The following is a 16,386-nucleotide window of genomic DNA, read 5'->3' on the forward strand; positions in this document are numbered from 1 at the left end:
TTTTTCATTAGCAAGGCAAATCATGCTTGCTCTTACCGGGTGGAGGACAACCTGGAGCCCTCCAGCGGCTGTGAGCTGTGACATATAGGAAGCAGTAAAGCACAGCTATGCCAGTGCACAGGGCAGTAATTACGCCAGAAGAAGGGACCCGACCTGGGACTGCTCTTTGCTGCTCTTACCAGCGGTTATGGGACCAGACATCTCTACTTTTGCACGCTGATTATTTGTAGGCAGTGATTGTATTTCTGCAATTAGTGGTCCTATGTTTCGTTTTTTGGGTTTTTTCCCCTTGTTTTCCTTAAGTTGTTAATTCTTTCTACAATGCAGGAAAAAACAAGGAAAGTTTTCACGGTTTCCATCGATTGGGTTTTAAAAGTGAGGACACTGTATGCTTGTGAGTACTGGGAGCAACGGCATGCCAAGTATCCTACAGGTGAGGTGACACCAGGGGAAAGCCTCGCCCCCCGGAACCAGCCTTTTCCTCCACAGCAGTTCCTTCTAGAGCCATCATCAGGCCCAGGCTTGGAGCACTTTTTCTTTTGTTTAAGAAAAATGATTTCCTCATTGAGCAGCTGGGACTTCAGATTTGGCACCTCTTCAGAGCGACCACACATAAAAGTAGGAAAACTCATTCTTTATAAACTTGGGGAAGAAAACGTCCTCAATCTTCCTGAAATTGACGTAAAAGCTGCAGCTTATGCCCCTTCGGTCCTCGCCTTTTGAATACATTCTTGGGAAATCTCTCCAGCAAAACGTGTGGCCTCTTTAGGAAGCTGGAGTCTTCAAAGACGAGGCCTGTTCACAAGGGGGTCATCCTTGCTCTGCTTGTGAACAATGGGGAGGAGATGGAAAAGTAATCCAGGCTCATCCAGCCCATGGGAAAAGAATTATGGTTTTTAAGCCTATCAGTCAGTTAAACGGACACTTGAAAAGAAGAAAACTCAAAGGAGACTCAAATAAGTATGATGTTGGCTGATCAGGCAACCTCTCCATACTCCCGCCCACAGGTCCATGTGAGCTTGGCCTGTGAAGACTGAGGATCTTGATCTCTGGAGCAGAGAGAGATTAATCCATTCAGGCCGTTCTAATTTTTCTTTTTTAAATGAGCAACCAGCCTTTTCCTACACAATAATACTGAGGAATAACAATTCCACAAGTATTCTGTAGTGTCGGCACTGGATAACTTTCCCAATGTCATGTTAACACACTTGGAAGATGGTTAAAGAACAGATCTTTCTGGAATACACTCATCATCAGATGTAAAATTGGGCTGGCCAGAGGTTTAATTCCTAATAATTAGGTGATAGCAAAAGAAGAATGTCATCTAAACATTAACTTTAATATCCATCCCTGTAATTAGAGCACTAACTTCTACTATTGCCTAGTTGAATTTATTCTGTAAGGGAAAATCCCTGTGGAAAATGGCACAAAAGGTGAGAACAATCCACAATGATATTAACTAAACTGAATTTCAGGATTGCATTGGCACAAAGCAGGTAAAAACACGGAGTGGATTAACTCATTCAGGCCCTCCAGGAACTGAGAGTTGTGCTGGAGACATGAGGGATAGAAAGATGGTTGGGCTGGACTCCTGCCTGATACAGGTTTACAATACAGAAAGTGTAGACGAGTGTACCAGTAGATAAGCAATTATAATATGGATGGACTGTCACTGGCCCTATGATATAAAGAACTGAATTTAGAATGCATTTATGGAACATAAGAAATAGCAGGGAGATTGGTAGGAGAAGGAAGGGAAGAATGAAGGGGGGGTAAACAGAAGGGGGAATGAACCATGATAGACTATGGACTCTGGGAAACAAACTGAGGGCGTCAGAGGGAAGGGGGTAGGGGATTGGGATAGGCCAGTGATGGGTATTAAGGAGGGCACGTATTGCATGATGCACTGGGTGTTATACGCAAATAATGAATCATGGAACATTGCATCAAAAACTGGGGATGTACATCAAAAAATGACACAGATGGATATGGTGACTAACATAATAAAAAATTATAAAAAAATGAACTGAATTTAAAGAAGATGAAAGGGGCTTTCAAAGTTAAATGTGGTGGGTGGGGTAGGTGAGGAGACTTCAGGCAAAGGGATTAGCGTGCTCAAAGAAAAGAGGTGTCACTTGCAGGAAAAATAATTTATACTGATATTGGGCTTTACACACCACAAAGAGCTTTTATTCTATTACTCTCATTTTGATTTTTCCCAATAATCTTGTGAGATAAGCTGGTCATTTTACAGATACAAAAGTTGAGGTTCAGTAAGGTTAAGTGGCTTGTGTGAAGTCACCCAGATTGAGAGTCTTGTGGCCAGGATGTGAATCTAGTTTTTCTGAGTGCACACCCAGTGGTTTCCCTAGGCTACCATGTTGCCTGTTGACATAATCCATGATGGCTGAAATGTTCCATCTTGTTTTGTTTTGTTGGGAGAGAAGGAAAAGAAATCTTGAGAACTGGAGGCCAGACTAGACTGCAGAGGTTTTCAATGTCAACCAATGAGATAAGTTATGTCTACAAGTTATACTGAGGAAAAAGGCAAACAAGAGAATAAAAACATTAATATATTTTGGAGAAAAGTTCACACAGGCACTAGAATCCTAAAGAGAGATCATTGCTCACCATTCACACTCTGGCCTGTAATGTTTCAGAGGTGGTATCTGACTAGTTCTGGGTAGTTTAGACCTACAGCTCCAGATAGGTGAAAATTATCCTCCTTATATTGAACGCTGGGCAGACATTAACCCTACTGCAATCACATGGTTAGAGTCCTACCCATATCTTGGAGTAAAACAATCTGGAAACTCCAGCCATTTTATTGTGTTTTAATGCTTTCAATAAATGTTTAACGTCACAATCAGTATTAGAAAATACACTTCATGTGATGTTTTACAAATCATTAAGATGATGCCATATTCTTGGACAGTACCTTATATAGGCAGGGATCCTATGAGAACTTTAAAAGTCAACGTTAACACTTAGTAAACATTCCTGGGCAGAGCCAAGCAATCCTTATCTTAGTGAAAATGTTGTCTCTCTGGGATTAGATATGTTTTAGATTTACATCTTCATCTTGAGAAAAACTTTTTAATTGCCAGAAAGAGGATAAGGGCCCTACAGGAAAACATTTACTAAACTATAAAATCCAGAATAAATAAGATGTGGCCCTAAGTATCTTCCCAGCCTCATTTCTTGCCACATATCCTGAACTCTGAGCTCCAGCCATAAAGAACTTTTTATGTTCCTCGAATGTCCTGCTCTCTAATCTTTGCACATATCATTCCTTTTTCTGGAACAATCTCCCCTCTCCCACCCCCTTCATTTTCCACTCCTCCCCACTTTTGCTTGGTTAACTCCTAGATACCCTTTGGGTCTCAGCTTCTCGTTTAACGAATCTTCCTTGACCCTTCCTTCCTCATCTCCTTCCACTCCTTTTCACCGCCACCACTGCCAATTTAGAGTCAGGCGGGGGGTTCCCTTTCTGGTTTCTACATGGCTCTCTATATTTACCCTTCTCCTAGCATTTTCACAAGGCATTCTGATTGTGTCTGCATAGCCCAGACTGTGAGCTCGGTGCCAGAAAGGACCTGTGAATTTACTCTAGTTCTTTCCCGTGTCCCACCACCCAGCACTAAGCAGAAGACCAATACACTGCCAAGTAGTTGAGCGAAACAACGTCTCTATCAAATTATACACCACGTTTTGTATTTTTAGTATTTTCATGTGAAGGTTTAAATAGCATGAGTTTAGGAACCATTCCAAGAAACTGGCTTTCTTTGTGTTGCTGATTATTAAAAACACTTTGGGGGGCTAGCCAGCTATATATAACTGCTCCTATTCCAGAATTTATACAGGGCATGTCTTAGCATTTGGGAAGGGTTAAAGTGCAGAGATTTTGTTAACTGTGGCCTTTAAAAGTCAGTCCTCAACCATTCATAGGTACAAACAGGTCAATGTTTAGTTATGCCTTTCTTATGTCCCTGACTCAGCTAAGCAACAGAGCAATCAAACGTCCAGAAAGGCTGATTCTGTATTTTTATCCTTATACCAACATAGATCATATGTTAGGAAAAAAAAATCTATAAGAAAGTAGCAATCTCATTTAAAAACTTAGATAAAATCCAGGAGACAGAGATAAAAACTGACTCTATAGCAAAATGCTGCCTTATTAGTCAATTTAGAAGATTTAAAAATCCGGGGTCACTGGCCAGACTTTTGGTGGGAGAAACCAGAGTGAAGGGGGGGCAAATACTTCAAAGCGCAAAAGTGCAAGTCCACACTGACCAACATTATATTAGAAAAGACGGATTAAAATAAAAACCAGCAAAGCATAAGCCCCAGTTACCCAATGATGTTAAAAACATTTATACCAGGCTTTAAGTGAAAAGATCAGCTTAAAAATCTGTTTCCAAACATGAAAGAAGAATTGCTGATTCCACATGGAGAGGAAATGTTCCAGTGGAGGGACAGGACTGTTTTAGTGGGACAGGAGCAGTACTGAGATTCACCTCTTCTAGTAAATAAACCCTTTTCTATTACTACTTTCACATTCTTAAACTATCACATAGGCACTGACGTTGAGACTTCGAAGGACCCTAAGATCCATCTTGTCCAGATCCTCATCTTACAGGTCAGGCTGGGGATGGGGGTGTGAGACATTTGCTTTAGCTCATTACTGGATGCTGGCAGCCACGAAAACTAGAACTATGGGAATTCATCTCCTTGCACTTTATTATCAACTGAGAAAAACCAGTATCTGTCCTCAATCAGCTGGCCACCATCAAACGGTGTGAAGCTGAGAGACTAGAAAGGTGCTGAGCAAAGCCATTAAGTATCCACAGCTACATTTCTTAGGCAGATGGGCAGCACACGGCTTAGTTGTGGGAATACTTCTAAACTGCATGAGTAGAACATGGACAAACAAGATAAGGCTGGCTCCAAGAAAGTAATTCTCCCAAGTCCCCTGAGCCTTGAATTTGGAAAACCACAGCCGACTGTGGAATTTGGGAACATCACAAATGGTACTACTGGGTAGAACTTCCCATGTGACCTCAGCCCACGCATGGAGGCCTGTCAAGGTCCCAGGTGCTGGCTCACCCACGGGCTATGGCTGAGACAGAATAACAAAGAAAAAAAATCCTCCCCAAGCACACACATAAGCAAAAGCTCTCTTCCCGCGTCCTCTGCCAGGAGAGCTGGAGCCAAAGAGATGAGTTCAAAACTCTGATTCATCCCTAAAGACAAATAAACTCAGTCTATAGAGGCAATTTAGGCAACTTTCTTCTAAGTAAACAAAAGTTAAGTTTTGGAAAGGGGCTTTGGAGAAAACACTGAGGCCACCCCAGAATCTAACTTCACAGGGAAAACAGAGAAGTGTTCACTCTTAAGCTCTGAAAATGCCAACAGATGGATATGTACAAAGGGGCAAGTCCAGAGGCAAATGGCGTCAAGATGTCAGCCCTCCTCCTCTTTCACAGAACCGTGGAGTCTGGGTTCTGAGCCAGCTCCTTGCTGAGCTGAGGAAGCATCTTTAGTGCACTGCTCGATTTCTGCAACAGCAAACAGGAGTCTGATTGGAAAAAGTACTTCTTCCCTCCAGGAGCACCAAGCTCCTGGGCTGGCCCAGGGCATCTACCTTTGTTCCTGGTCAAAGCCACTGCCCTAACCTGTATTACTTCTCTGGTCTGGCTAGCCAGTGGTTCCCCTGGTTCTTTCTGCCCCACACCAGCCCCATGTCAACTACAGATGTGAGTCTTCTTGCAGTGTCACTAAAATATCCAGTCCAGGTCCTGTGTATACCTCCTACTGCATGGGTCTCCCTATCCCCTTATCAAATTCTCCCTTTCTAGGCAAAGTCTAATTCTCCTCCCCTTGACTGTGGGTTGGACTTCTAACAAACAGAATGTAGTACAAGTGGCAAAATATGACATCTGAGACTAGATCATTAAAGGCATAGCAACTTCATGTTTTTTCTTGGGTCACTTGCTCTGGGAGAAGCCAGCTGACATGTTGTGAGGATGGTCAAGCAGTGCAGTGGAGAGATCCACGTGATGAGGAACTGCACCCTCCTAACCACAGTCACGTGAGTGAGCCAGTGTGGAAACACACCCTACCAACCCCAGTCAAACCTTCAGATGACTGCAGTGCCCACTGACATCCTGACTGTAACCTCATGCGAGATCCCAAGCCAGAACTCCTGGATAAGCCAGTCCCAAATTTCTGACCCATAGAAAATGTGTGAGTTAACAAATATTCATTGTTGTTTTAAGCTGTTAAGTTTTGGACTAACTTATTATGTAGCCTTTAACTAATACAACATCTTTGAACCTTCTCTACCGTCAGCTAGAGTTGTTCCTTAATTAATTAATCCTTGGGTGCCTGGGTGGCTCAGTCAGTTAAGTGCCTGCCTTTGGCTCAAGTCATGATCCCAGGATCCTGGGATCGAGCCCCGTGTTAGGCTCTCTGCTCAGCGGGGAGCCTGCTTCTCCCTTTCCCTCTGCTGCTCCCTTTGCTTGTGCTCTCTCCCTCTTCCAAATAAATAAATAAAATCCTAAAAAAAATGATAGTCCTTCTTGGAGAATGAGTTTTTTGTTTGTTTTGTTTTTTCCTTTCCCCAAGGGCTAGGGTAAAAAACCCCACGTATACAGAGTCCTCATGGATGGATATTTATTGATTTTGGGCCATTATTGCTCAAACCCGAGGAGATGACTGCAGCGATGATAATATGTATTTCCAAGGACAATTCTTAACATGCTCTTTGTAGGTGCTATTTTAGAATCTTTTATGTCACTTCATCATTACAAAATAAAGAATCAGAACTTATATCACCCTAGGATCTCTAAAACAGAAGCCCTAATTGTGAGCATTTGTAACCTTAAACAGCCCATAGAAGATATAAGGGACTTTTCCCCCCTCTTAAGAGTCTTGTATTTACACTTTAATAGTGAGGGAAATTAACCTACTATATACAACAACATGGATGAGCCTTGAGGACATTATGCTAAGTGACATAAGCCAGTTACAGAACAAATAACTGCACGATTTTATGTACATGAGGAGCCAAAGTCACAGAGGCAGAAAGTAGGATGGCGGGTGCCAGGGGCCCGAGGGAAGGGGAACTGGGGAGTGTAGGATTTCAGTCACACAACATGAAATTTCTAAGGATTTGCTGAACAACAATGCGCACATAGTTAACAATATCGTACTGTACACTTAAAAATTGTTGAGGGTAGATTTCATGTTACATGTTTTCTACCAAAATAAAAATTAAAAAAAAAAGGAATCATGAGATTAATATGATCTTATACCAAGATTTACATCAATGATTCCTTTTTTGCAACACTCCCGAACTTCTCCAGGATGTAAGTGCCATACTGTCTCAAAAAGCCCTCAAAATTAAACAGGATTTTTACTTGTTTTTACATTAATAGATACAAACATCGCTCTCTTCTTTTCAGAGGATTGGCAGGGTGGGAAAGGAGGAAGGATGCCATATAAACCAAATTTAAGGATAGGATGTTGCAATTCCGACAAGTTGGGGAATTACTGATCTGGAGATGTGTTGAGGTTTCAAAATAAGTGGGCTTAAAAAAATACCCAAGCATTTGAAGACCTAAACTCCAAAGGCTTGATGTCACCAGGACCTCATTCTCCTTACATCAAAGACCTGTAGACACAATACCCAAGAGAACAGGGAAAAAGAGAGGCCAGCGAAGACTCAGATAAGCAGCAAGCTAAGGCACAGATAAGAGGAGCCTGGAAATACAGCAGAGAGGCAGAGAAAAATAAAGATGGAGATACTTCCTATTCATTCACACACGATTGGGGTAAGACATGAAGAACATACAGATTCTTTCACCTCATTTTCCAAAGGAGGAAGGAAACAAAATATTAAAAGGGAGGAAATGGCATATTAAGGGTTGAATTTTCACAGTGCAAACACAAAATGATCACTGCCCTGCTGTAAACCAGGAATGGGATTAGCGGAAAGCATGGAGGGAAGTGAAAGGAAACTTCATGTCTTCGAAGGACAAGGAGAAAGGGACAACTCATGTTTACGCTGAGAACATCTATTAATGCTGACGGCGCGGTATGCTCTCTCTTCAGTCTTTCCTCAACGTGCTACCTCTTTTTACATTAAAACCAAATTTCCTGAAGCTTTTCAGTTGCCACTCTAGGTGTAGAACCCTTCTTAAGGACTCAAGTGAAAAAAGAGCCACGGAAGGGAGACTGTTCGGCCGAGACTAGAGAAATGTTCTGAGCCCCTTGCCCAGACATTAGGGTGCATTCAGGGTGGGTGCCTGGGTGGTGGGCTGGATCCCTCGAGAGGCCTTCCTCCAGTGCTCCCGTGAGTCGGGATGAAGAAGACCATGACACCCTCCCACTGCGCTGTCTCAAGACAGAACTTTACCATCAAGACACACTGGCTTGCCTGGGAAGAAAACCCAAACTGGTGTGGAAACCCAAATGCCCTTTTGTGTCTCTTGGGCCATTTCAGGCTGGAGGGATCAGAAGAGAAAAACATAGAAAGCAAATAAGCAGAGGGAAGTTGGGCAGGAACCACAGGTCGGGCTATCGTGGGAACTTTCAAATGCTGAGATTTCTCTCTCTCAAGGTTGTCTATGGCCCCTCCAACAAAACACAAATGGAAGTTCGGTCCCTCCGTCAGGAGACCTCAGCACCGGAGTTCTCTTTAGCTCACCCACAGGTGAGTCTCTCTTTCTTCCAGGAATACTCCTTTCACATTTGACAGAAGTTTCCCTAGCCTCATTTCCTCTATCCTGCCCTCCTCTCCACCCCCCTCCACCCAAAAATCTCTGATTGTCTTATTATATTAACCGAGATTCTGTTTATCTACACATTTCCATTATGGCTAACATCAAAAAAAGCATATTTCCTGCTGAAAATCACACTTAACAAATCCCTTTGGGGACAGAAAAAAAGTGCAAGCCATTTAAAAAGATTGGTTTGTGGGAAGAAAGTCAGTCCCAAATCACTCCTTTGCATTATGCTCTAGTTAAATGAGGTGGGCGCCCCAGGACACATTTATAATGATGGAAAGTTCTCAGTCTCTTACTGCAGGCCAAAACCTCTTTGAGACTATAAGTGTTCTCAAATCAAAACATGTGAATGTAAAACCAAAAGCTTAAATAAGAACACCTTTGTTTTCTCTTATAGATGTCGGAGACATTTCAACCCAGCTGACAATTTGGGGGGAGGGTTAATAAGCAATGAACACTGGGGTGAGGGGAGTCTTGGTGCATTTTCCTATTTGATTAAGATGGATAAATCCTGAAAAATGACGTGATCAGTCCTGTGGATCAACGTCGAATGGTACAACACACACATTTCAATTTATTAAATAATTTACTGAACTAAAACTGCTAATTACAAAGGCCAGTGTATCTGCGGGTGGGCTGCCCCGGCATGTGCTCATTTTACAGTAGCTCCTATTTCTTCTGCGCCGCACACCCTGGCTCACCAGGTTCACCAAGTCCCTTGGGCCCACGTGCCTGTGGTGGCGGCCAAGTCAGGCTGAAGGAAGTAGGTGCACCCACTCAGGCTGCAGCATGAGTAGATGATGGCCACCAGTGGTGCCCAACGCTGCACAGCTCTAGGTCCTACGGAAGGCGTGCATTTTTGAGACACCTGCAGTGTGAAACACCAGCTGCAATTTACAAAGAGCGCTCCTCCTGTTCTGGCCTTTGGAAAGCCTCCCCTAGTCACACGGTACATGCCACACTGTCAGGGAGTGCACACGTGTCCTATCACATCAGGAGAGTTCTGTGTGCGTAGGGAGAGGAGTCGGTCAGTAGGAGGCCCATTTGGGACTCTCACATCTAGCATCTCCTTCCTCCATCTGTGCGGACAAATGTTTGATTCTGTGCACCATAAACGTCTGCACCGATCACTCGGGCTTAGATGAAGCAACCCCAGATCTCCAACGCTGGGCACACAGGGCAGGTAAGCCTCCCTTTCTTTTCCCTGGTTGGTCAGTGAGTGGGTGGGTCCTCTAAGGGCCACACTGGGGGCCCAGCCCACAGACCCAGTGCTCAGCCCAGCCGAGGGGGCTGGCCTACCGGGTCAGCCACAAGGGAGCCACGCTGGCATTGTGGCATATGTGGCAGGGCGGATATCAGGGTCATCAGGAAGGCAGGTCCACAAGGGCTTTCAAAACTTTGGGTTTGCTTAGGAGGGCTTGTCCTGAATAGCTGTTCTAGGTGGATTGGGAACGCTGGCTATGGTGAGGGAGGAGGTCGTAAGAATGTCCCAGAACTGCCCAAGATGATTAGGATGTCTGGATCATGAGGATCAGACTAGGACGGGCACCGGCTTTTTTTGGGGTAGCCCCATAAACCCCCATGACTACGCAGTCACTGGCCAGGCTGTAAGCCAGCCCAGATACAGCACCACAGTCATCACCACCACCTCCAGCTTCGCCCACCATCACTGCCGATTTGTGGAGAGCTTTCTACAGTGCTAGTCTGGTTATTTTAGCTGACCGGCAGCGCAGTCCTGCCGGGTTGACTGGGAACCACAGTGAGCACTGGTGCAGAGGGGAGTAACCTGCCTGAGGCCGTGGCTCCCGCGGCCGCTCCCCTGCCGTGAGCACACAGGTCTCCAAACTGCCTGATTTGCTCTCCTCTTTGGAAACTGCATCGCTAACCCAGAACAACACCATTTTATGGTTTGACTCCTGCTTTCTTCCTCCTACCCGCCTCTGAAGGTGTTACAAGGTGAAAGTGAGCCGTAACTGGCATGGGGGCTGCTTCTCCCTCAGGCGTCGCTTACTCCTCTCTCGCACCACGTGGGACACTCAAGTTGACTCTCCAGCCTGACTTCAGGGCCCTACCTCACTCTCGCCAAAACTCTCCCTCTTCCTTCTCTTTTATCTCTTGAAGTTCTTTCATAATACCCTATTGGCTTTCTGGCCCATTCTGAACATTCTAATAACTGAGTCCTCTTTTTTAAAAACACCTTTCTGGGCATCTTGCTTCTTTCAAGCTTTTCAATTAAAAGAAAAAAGATACAGCTCCCCAATAAAAAAAGGTTACCAACACCCAAGTACCTTTCAGGAACTTACAAAGTACTTCATTTGGTATCATCTGTGTGGAAACAACATAGCATTACCTACCTTGACTGCACTAGGAGCCCTCAGGGTAGAGCTGTGTTGTGTGAGAGAGATTAAATCTGGCTAGAACCCAAGAAGAAACAGCCTCATGTGGGGCAATCCATGCCTATTGGAACCTTGACTGATCACATTTCAAAGCCTAGTGCTTTGCTAAAGGGCATCTGACTTTAAGAATAAGCAATCCTATTACTCAGAGCCTTCTCTGCACACCAGAGCTTTGAAGGAATTTGATAGTTTGCAAATTCAAAGCTGAAAATGAAAAACCCACGAATAAGACTTGAATCCATTTATTCATGGTAAAATGGATACAGCTTTGAAAAGTCTATCCTCATTAGGATCAATCCAGTGTCATCGGTGATCTGGTGTGAGGCTGCTTAACTAGCTTCTCACTTAACAGGAGAACCATTTTCCTAAAACAAACTCTGTCTTTACTAGACTCAGGACGTACCACAGAACAACATTAACTTAAGTACATTTCTTCTTCAATCGTGTCTCATTGTTTTTCTTAATCACTCTTATTTTCATTTCGCCAGATTTAGAGCACCTCTTCCCCTACTCCCCAAATGCATTAAAATAAATCCTGGCCCCTGCAGGAGTGATCAAAGCTTCCCTGTTCACAGAGGAATGTCCATTCCTACAAGCCTGGGGAGGTTTCCTAACTAATGAACTAGAATACTGTCAGATGTCTGGTTGCCAAGTAATATATTAAAGTGCTTTTCTAATGAGATTTCTGCAAGGTAACTATAAAACCATAAAAAGCACACTAAGCTTCAGTGAAGCAAAAACATAAAAAAAAAAACAAAAAACCCACAAAAAAACCCCCACCACCTAACAACAAACACCTTTAAGGGAAAGAGTTCAAGGCAGCAACTAAAAAGCTACAGAGAATCTGACACGTAGAAAAATAAAGTCCAATTTTCAATCTGAGAGAAAGGGTGGGCGTTAAGCAAAGCAGTGTAGTAGTTAGACCACAAAGGAGCCACCGGAGTATCTCGATATCTAGATCTTTAAATCTCTCGCTTTCCGTGCATCCTGGTCTATTTGTAATACAGATCTCTGATAAATAGAGCTACAGATGTCTCCTAGCATAAAAAGAAGGGAACATTTTTTCATTGTTTAAATATGTGCCTGAGAATTTAGGAATAGTCTCTAGAAATCTTGAATGCCTGGACGCCTGGGTGGCTCAGTTGGTTGAGCGTCTGACTCGTGACTTTGGCTCAGGTCGTGATCTCAGGATCGTGAGATGGAGCCCTGCACTGGGCTCCGCGCTCAGCGGGGAGGCTCCTTCTTTCCTTTCCCCTCTCCCTCTGCCCCTTCCCCACTGCTTACACGCATGCTCTCTCCAAAATAAATAAATAAATCTTTAAAAAAAATCTTGAATGCCAAGGACCTCTTTGTTAGAAGCAGTATGATGAGGAATTCTCATTTGAAATACAAACAACAGCAAAGATACCAAGACTACTGTGGATCACGGTGAGAGAGTTTGGTAAAGTTCCTTCCTCGGCTCCTGCTTGCCACTCTGCCTTATTTAACCATGGAGCCCACCATGACATCAGTGAGGCTATGAGGCTAGAGGCTAGCTGTCTTGGTCTGCAGTCATGTGAGCCTATGGTTCTTGTGTGTTCTGCACTAATCCTTGCAGTCCTGCAGCCAGGAGTCCCATCTAAGAGGTTAAGAGTGCAACAGACTCATCAAAGAATGGTGTGGGGTCTGAAAACCAACATGGAAGGTGATGTGGGTGTTTAAAGAAGAGAAGCCTGGAGTGGGGAAGCACCTGTTACCTATCTTCTAACATCTGAAGGAATGCCATGTCAGGAAATGAGAAGTCTGGATTTTAGTTACCTCAGAAGGAGACACTAAGATCAAAGTCACATTACATGTTTAAGGTCAAGGTAACAAAGTGCCAGCAGTTAAAGATGTCCAACAAGAAACAGACTTGCTTAAAATGCAGTCCTGTGGATATGAGTGAAGGCTGAGAGTTATTAGGGATGGATTCTTCATTTTATTCACAGTTTCAACCAAATCCAATCAAATGATGGATTGATTCCAAGGGAAATTTTTAAATTACTTGTTATCATTTTATTTATTTATTTAAAAGATTTATTTGAGAGAGATAGACAGAGAGACAGAGACAGAGAGTGTGCGTGTGTTTTGGCTCAGGTCATGATCTCAGGGTGATGGGATTGAGCCCTGTGTGAGCTCCATGCTCAGCCCAGAGTCTGCTCAAGGTTCTTTCCCCCTGCTCACTCTCTCAAATAGATAATTAAATAAATAAGTAAATAAAATCTTAAAAAAGAAAAAATGGAATAGGATTTGTTTCCTGGTTAAGGAGGAGGCTGGACTAAATGACTTTTCTAATTCCTTGCACCTACCATACTCTGTTGTCCTAGTCCACATGACTTTCCCTGCCCTTCAACTCACTCCTGCCCCCCACCTCCCCACCAATGGCCACAACAAAACAACAGCAAGACCTACTCATTGACTGCTCACTATGGACAGATATGTATGTAATTAATTTAACCCTTTCAACAACCCTGTGAGGTTGGGTCTGTCTCCCATTTTACAGAAGAGAAAACTGAGGCAAAGAAAGGTTGAATAGTTTGCCCAAAGTCACAAGGCACATAAGTAGGTGTGTTGGGATTCAAAAGGAAGTAATTTGGTTCTAGAACCCAGGCTCTCAACCACTATCCCATATTATCTTATAGGTGACCTAAAACTCTTCCTTGACAAATCAATGAAAGACATATAAGCAAACTACTTGTTGCAGTGAATGGAAAAGTGGTTAAAGGTCCAGGGTTTGCTTTCAATCTGCTTTTCTCCCAGTCTTCAACAATTCCTCTAGCTCTAAATTCCAGAGCTTCATTCGTGATAATCAATTTCTTTCCCTCTCTTCTTACTAAATACCCTAACCCTTGATGGGTCAGTGATATAAATATGTACTTCCCATTTACCTATGGGTTTGAGGCTAAAAAAAAAAGTTTGGCTCAGCCACATTCCCTTGATCCTTGCTTGTAATACAGACTGGGTATGTGGAAGGTTGGCTAATCCTGAGCTTACCAAGCCCTGAGCACAGTCAGGCATTTCAGAAATGCACTTGGATAATGACTAGGAGGTTTCTCTAATAATGGAAAGTTCCCAAAAGAACTGCTAGGGCTCAAGAGCGCCAGCTCCAACACCCACCCCTGCCAGCCTGGGAGGTGTCCCCTGGGCAGATAGGACTCCCAGCCGCAGGGTCACCAAGCCTCCCAGCTCAACTCCATGCCTCCCGCTACAGTTGCTCATTTCTTCTTGTCTCTCATGTTGTTCTCCAGTCCGGACGATCAATGCCTTCTACTGAGGGTGAAAAAAATGACCTTGCTGTCCACGCAAGTGAGAATCACTCCTTCATCCCATCTACAAGGGAGCACACAGCTCCTTGGCTCAACTCAGAGTATTCCTATTTGCTGTCTTCTTGCTAAATACCATCACATTTTCAAGTAAGGTATTATGCTGTCTTGTAATTTCCTTTTTTCTTAAAACAGAAAACAAATTGCAGGTGACTCATTGCACCCTGTGTTGCTAAAATTTACATCCCAGTGTAGTTCATTAGTAAAATCCCCTTTTCTCCCCCACCTTTCAACACTGCCCAATGAGATGCAAATAGAACCATTTCAGTTTTCCAGTTGAATAGCCTTAAAAAAAAAAAGTGAGAGCAGCTCCTTACTTATCTCTGTGTTACACATTAACAGGGTCCTCCTTTGCAGAGGTTCTTCAAGGTAAGCACACTCCAAAAAGTCAAATAATTGACAAAACAATTACCCTGGCACTCCAAGGTCAATGCAAATACTGGGATGTGGCCTTCAGCTGAATACCGTACTAAAGCTTCAGTCTTGGGGAATGTAATAGAAAGCAAAATGAAAAGGGAAAGGAATTTCCTAATTTCTCCATGAAGATGTGATTGGAAAAAATAAGAGAGCTCAAGGGAAAGCAAGCTAGCAAGTTAAGTTCTATAGGGAATCTTCACAGGCATTCCTGTCCAGCAATCTCTCCCCAACCTTGACGTGTAACAGTGCTTTGCCCTGTCACTCTTGTGCTGTTGGTCTCATTAATAATAATAATAATAATAATAGTAATAATAAAACTGCCACCAGCCTTAAGGCTACCGTGAATCCTGTCCCACCACCATTTACTGACCTTACAGGAGGCCAGGTAACATGCAGGCTCTTCCGCTTATTTCAGGTCATTCTCATAACAATCCAATGAGGGGCTTACACTTTTTAGGCCCATTTTACAGATGAGAAATCAGAGGCTCTGAGAGGTTAAATGACTTGTGCAGAGTTGCAGAGCTTATCAGTAGCAGGGCCAAGATTTCAGGGTAGGTTTAACTGCACAACTTTCATCCTAACCATGACTCCTAGTTTTCTGAGTCATGGCCTACTGACATGATGGCCCCTTCCATCCTAACAGAGCCTATCATAGGTTTTGGTGGACACATGAATGAATGGATGGATGAATGAATGAATGAATGAATGAATGATTGCATAAGTGAATAAACCAACAAACAAGTGAAGGCTAGTCTTTTGTTTTTGTTTTTTAAAGAAAGAACTCTCAGAAATGCAAGAAATGTCTGAAACTGAGTATGGGAATACTTATAGGATTTCAAAATGAAATAATTTCTTCACCCACTTAAAATTCAAAGGAGAGGGACTGACACAACTGCGTCCTGGCTCCATGGGTCCCGAGTGCTTCTGCCTGCAGGGGTAATGGCTAAAATAATGGACGCAGACACATTCAATAGTTAACATCGATGCCTTTTCTTCCAAAACTGAAGTTCCCCCTCCCCATTTAGAAGGAGTCTGCTGAATGACATTATTTTTCTTTTTATTTAGAAGCAAGCAGAGAAAGTGCCATACTTATCCACACCCCCTCCCCCCAACACACACACCATGCAGGAAACGGGAGGAGATAAACCAAAGAGCCCGTGAGGAGAAAGTGCTCAAAGACATGAGCTGGGGCAGCACTAGGGACAACAGTGCTTTGCGTCACCGGAACTACGCTGCTTTCCTTTCCCCTGCCAGCCAGATAACTGTGTTGGCGCCCTCCTGCCTGTCCCGGACCAGTGCTCCCACAGTTCCCTGGGGGGGCTGAGGATGCTCAGGTGCCATCTGGTCGACTTCACCTTTCCCTGAAGTCAACACCCATTTCCCCTACAGAGCTTCCCCCTTTTGTCAGCCTAGGAAGCAAAGATCCCAACCAGGGACCGTCAA

The 16,386-nt window shown here is 43.7% G+C and overlaps 1 protein-coding gene and 1 long non-coding RNA gene across 2 annotated transcripts in view; both read right to left on the minus strand.

Annotated features, from left to right (window-relative positions):
* IGFBP7 (insulin like growth factor binding protein 7) overlaps window positions 1-16,386 on the minus strand; it is a 69,601-nt gene that overhangs the window by 22,321 nt on the left and 30,894 nt on the right. The gene's annotated exons all lie outside the window — the stretch shown is intronic.
* Window positions 1-16,386, minus strand: part of LOC130543254 (uncharacterized) — a 37,880-nt gene continuing 21,494 nt past the window's right edge. The window contains exon 2 of the long non-coding RNA XR_008958465.1: window positions 1-16,386. This exon is cut by the window's right edge and continues 19,927 nt beyond it. This is a non-coding gene — a long non-coding RNA (uncharacterized LOC130543254).

This window comes from Ursus arctos, unplaced genomic scaffold (assembly GCF_023065955.2).
Source record: "Ursus arctos isolate Adak ecotype North America unplaced genomic scaffold, UrsArc2.0 scaffold_9, whole genome shotgun sequence".
Lineage (NCBI taxonomy): Eukaryota > Metazoa > Chordata > Mammalia > Carnivora > Ursidae > Ursus > Ursus arctos.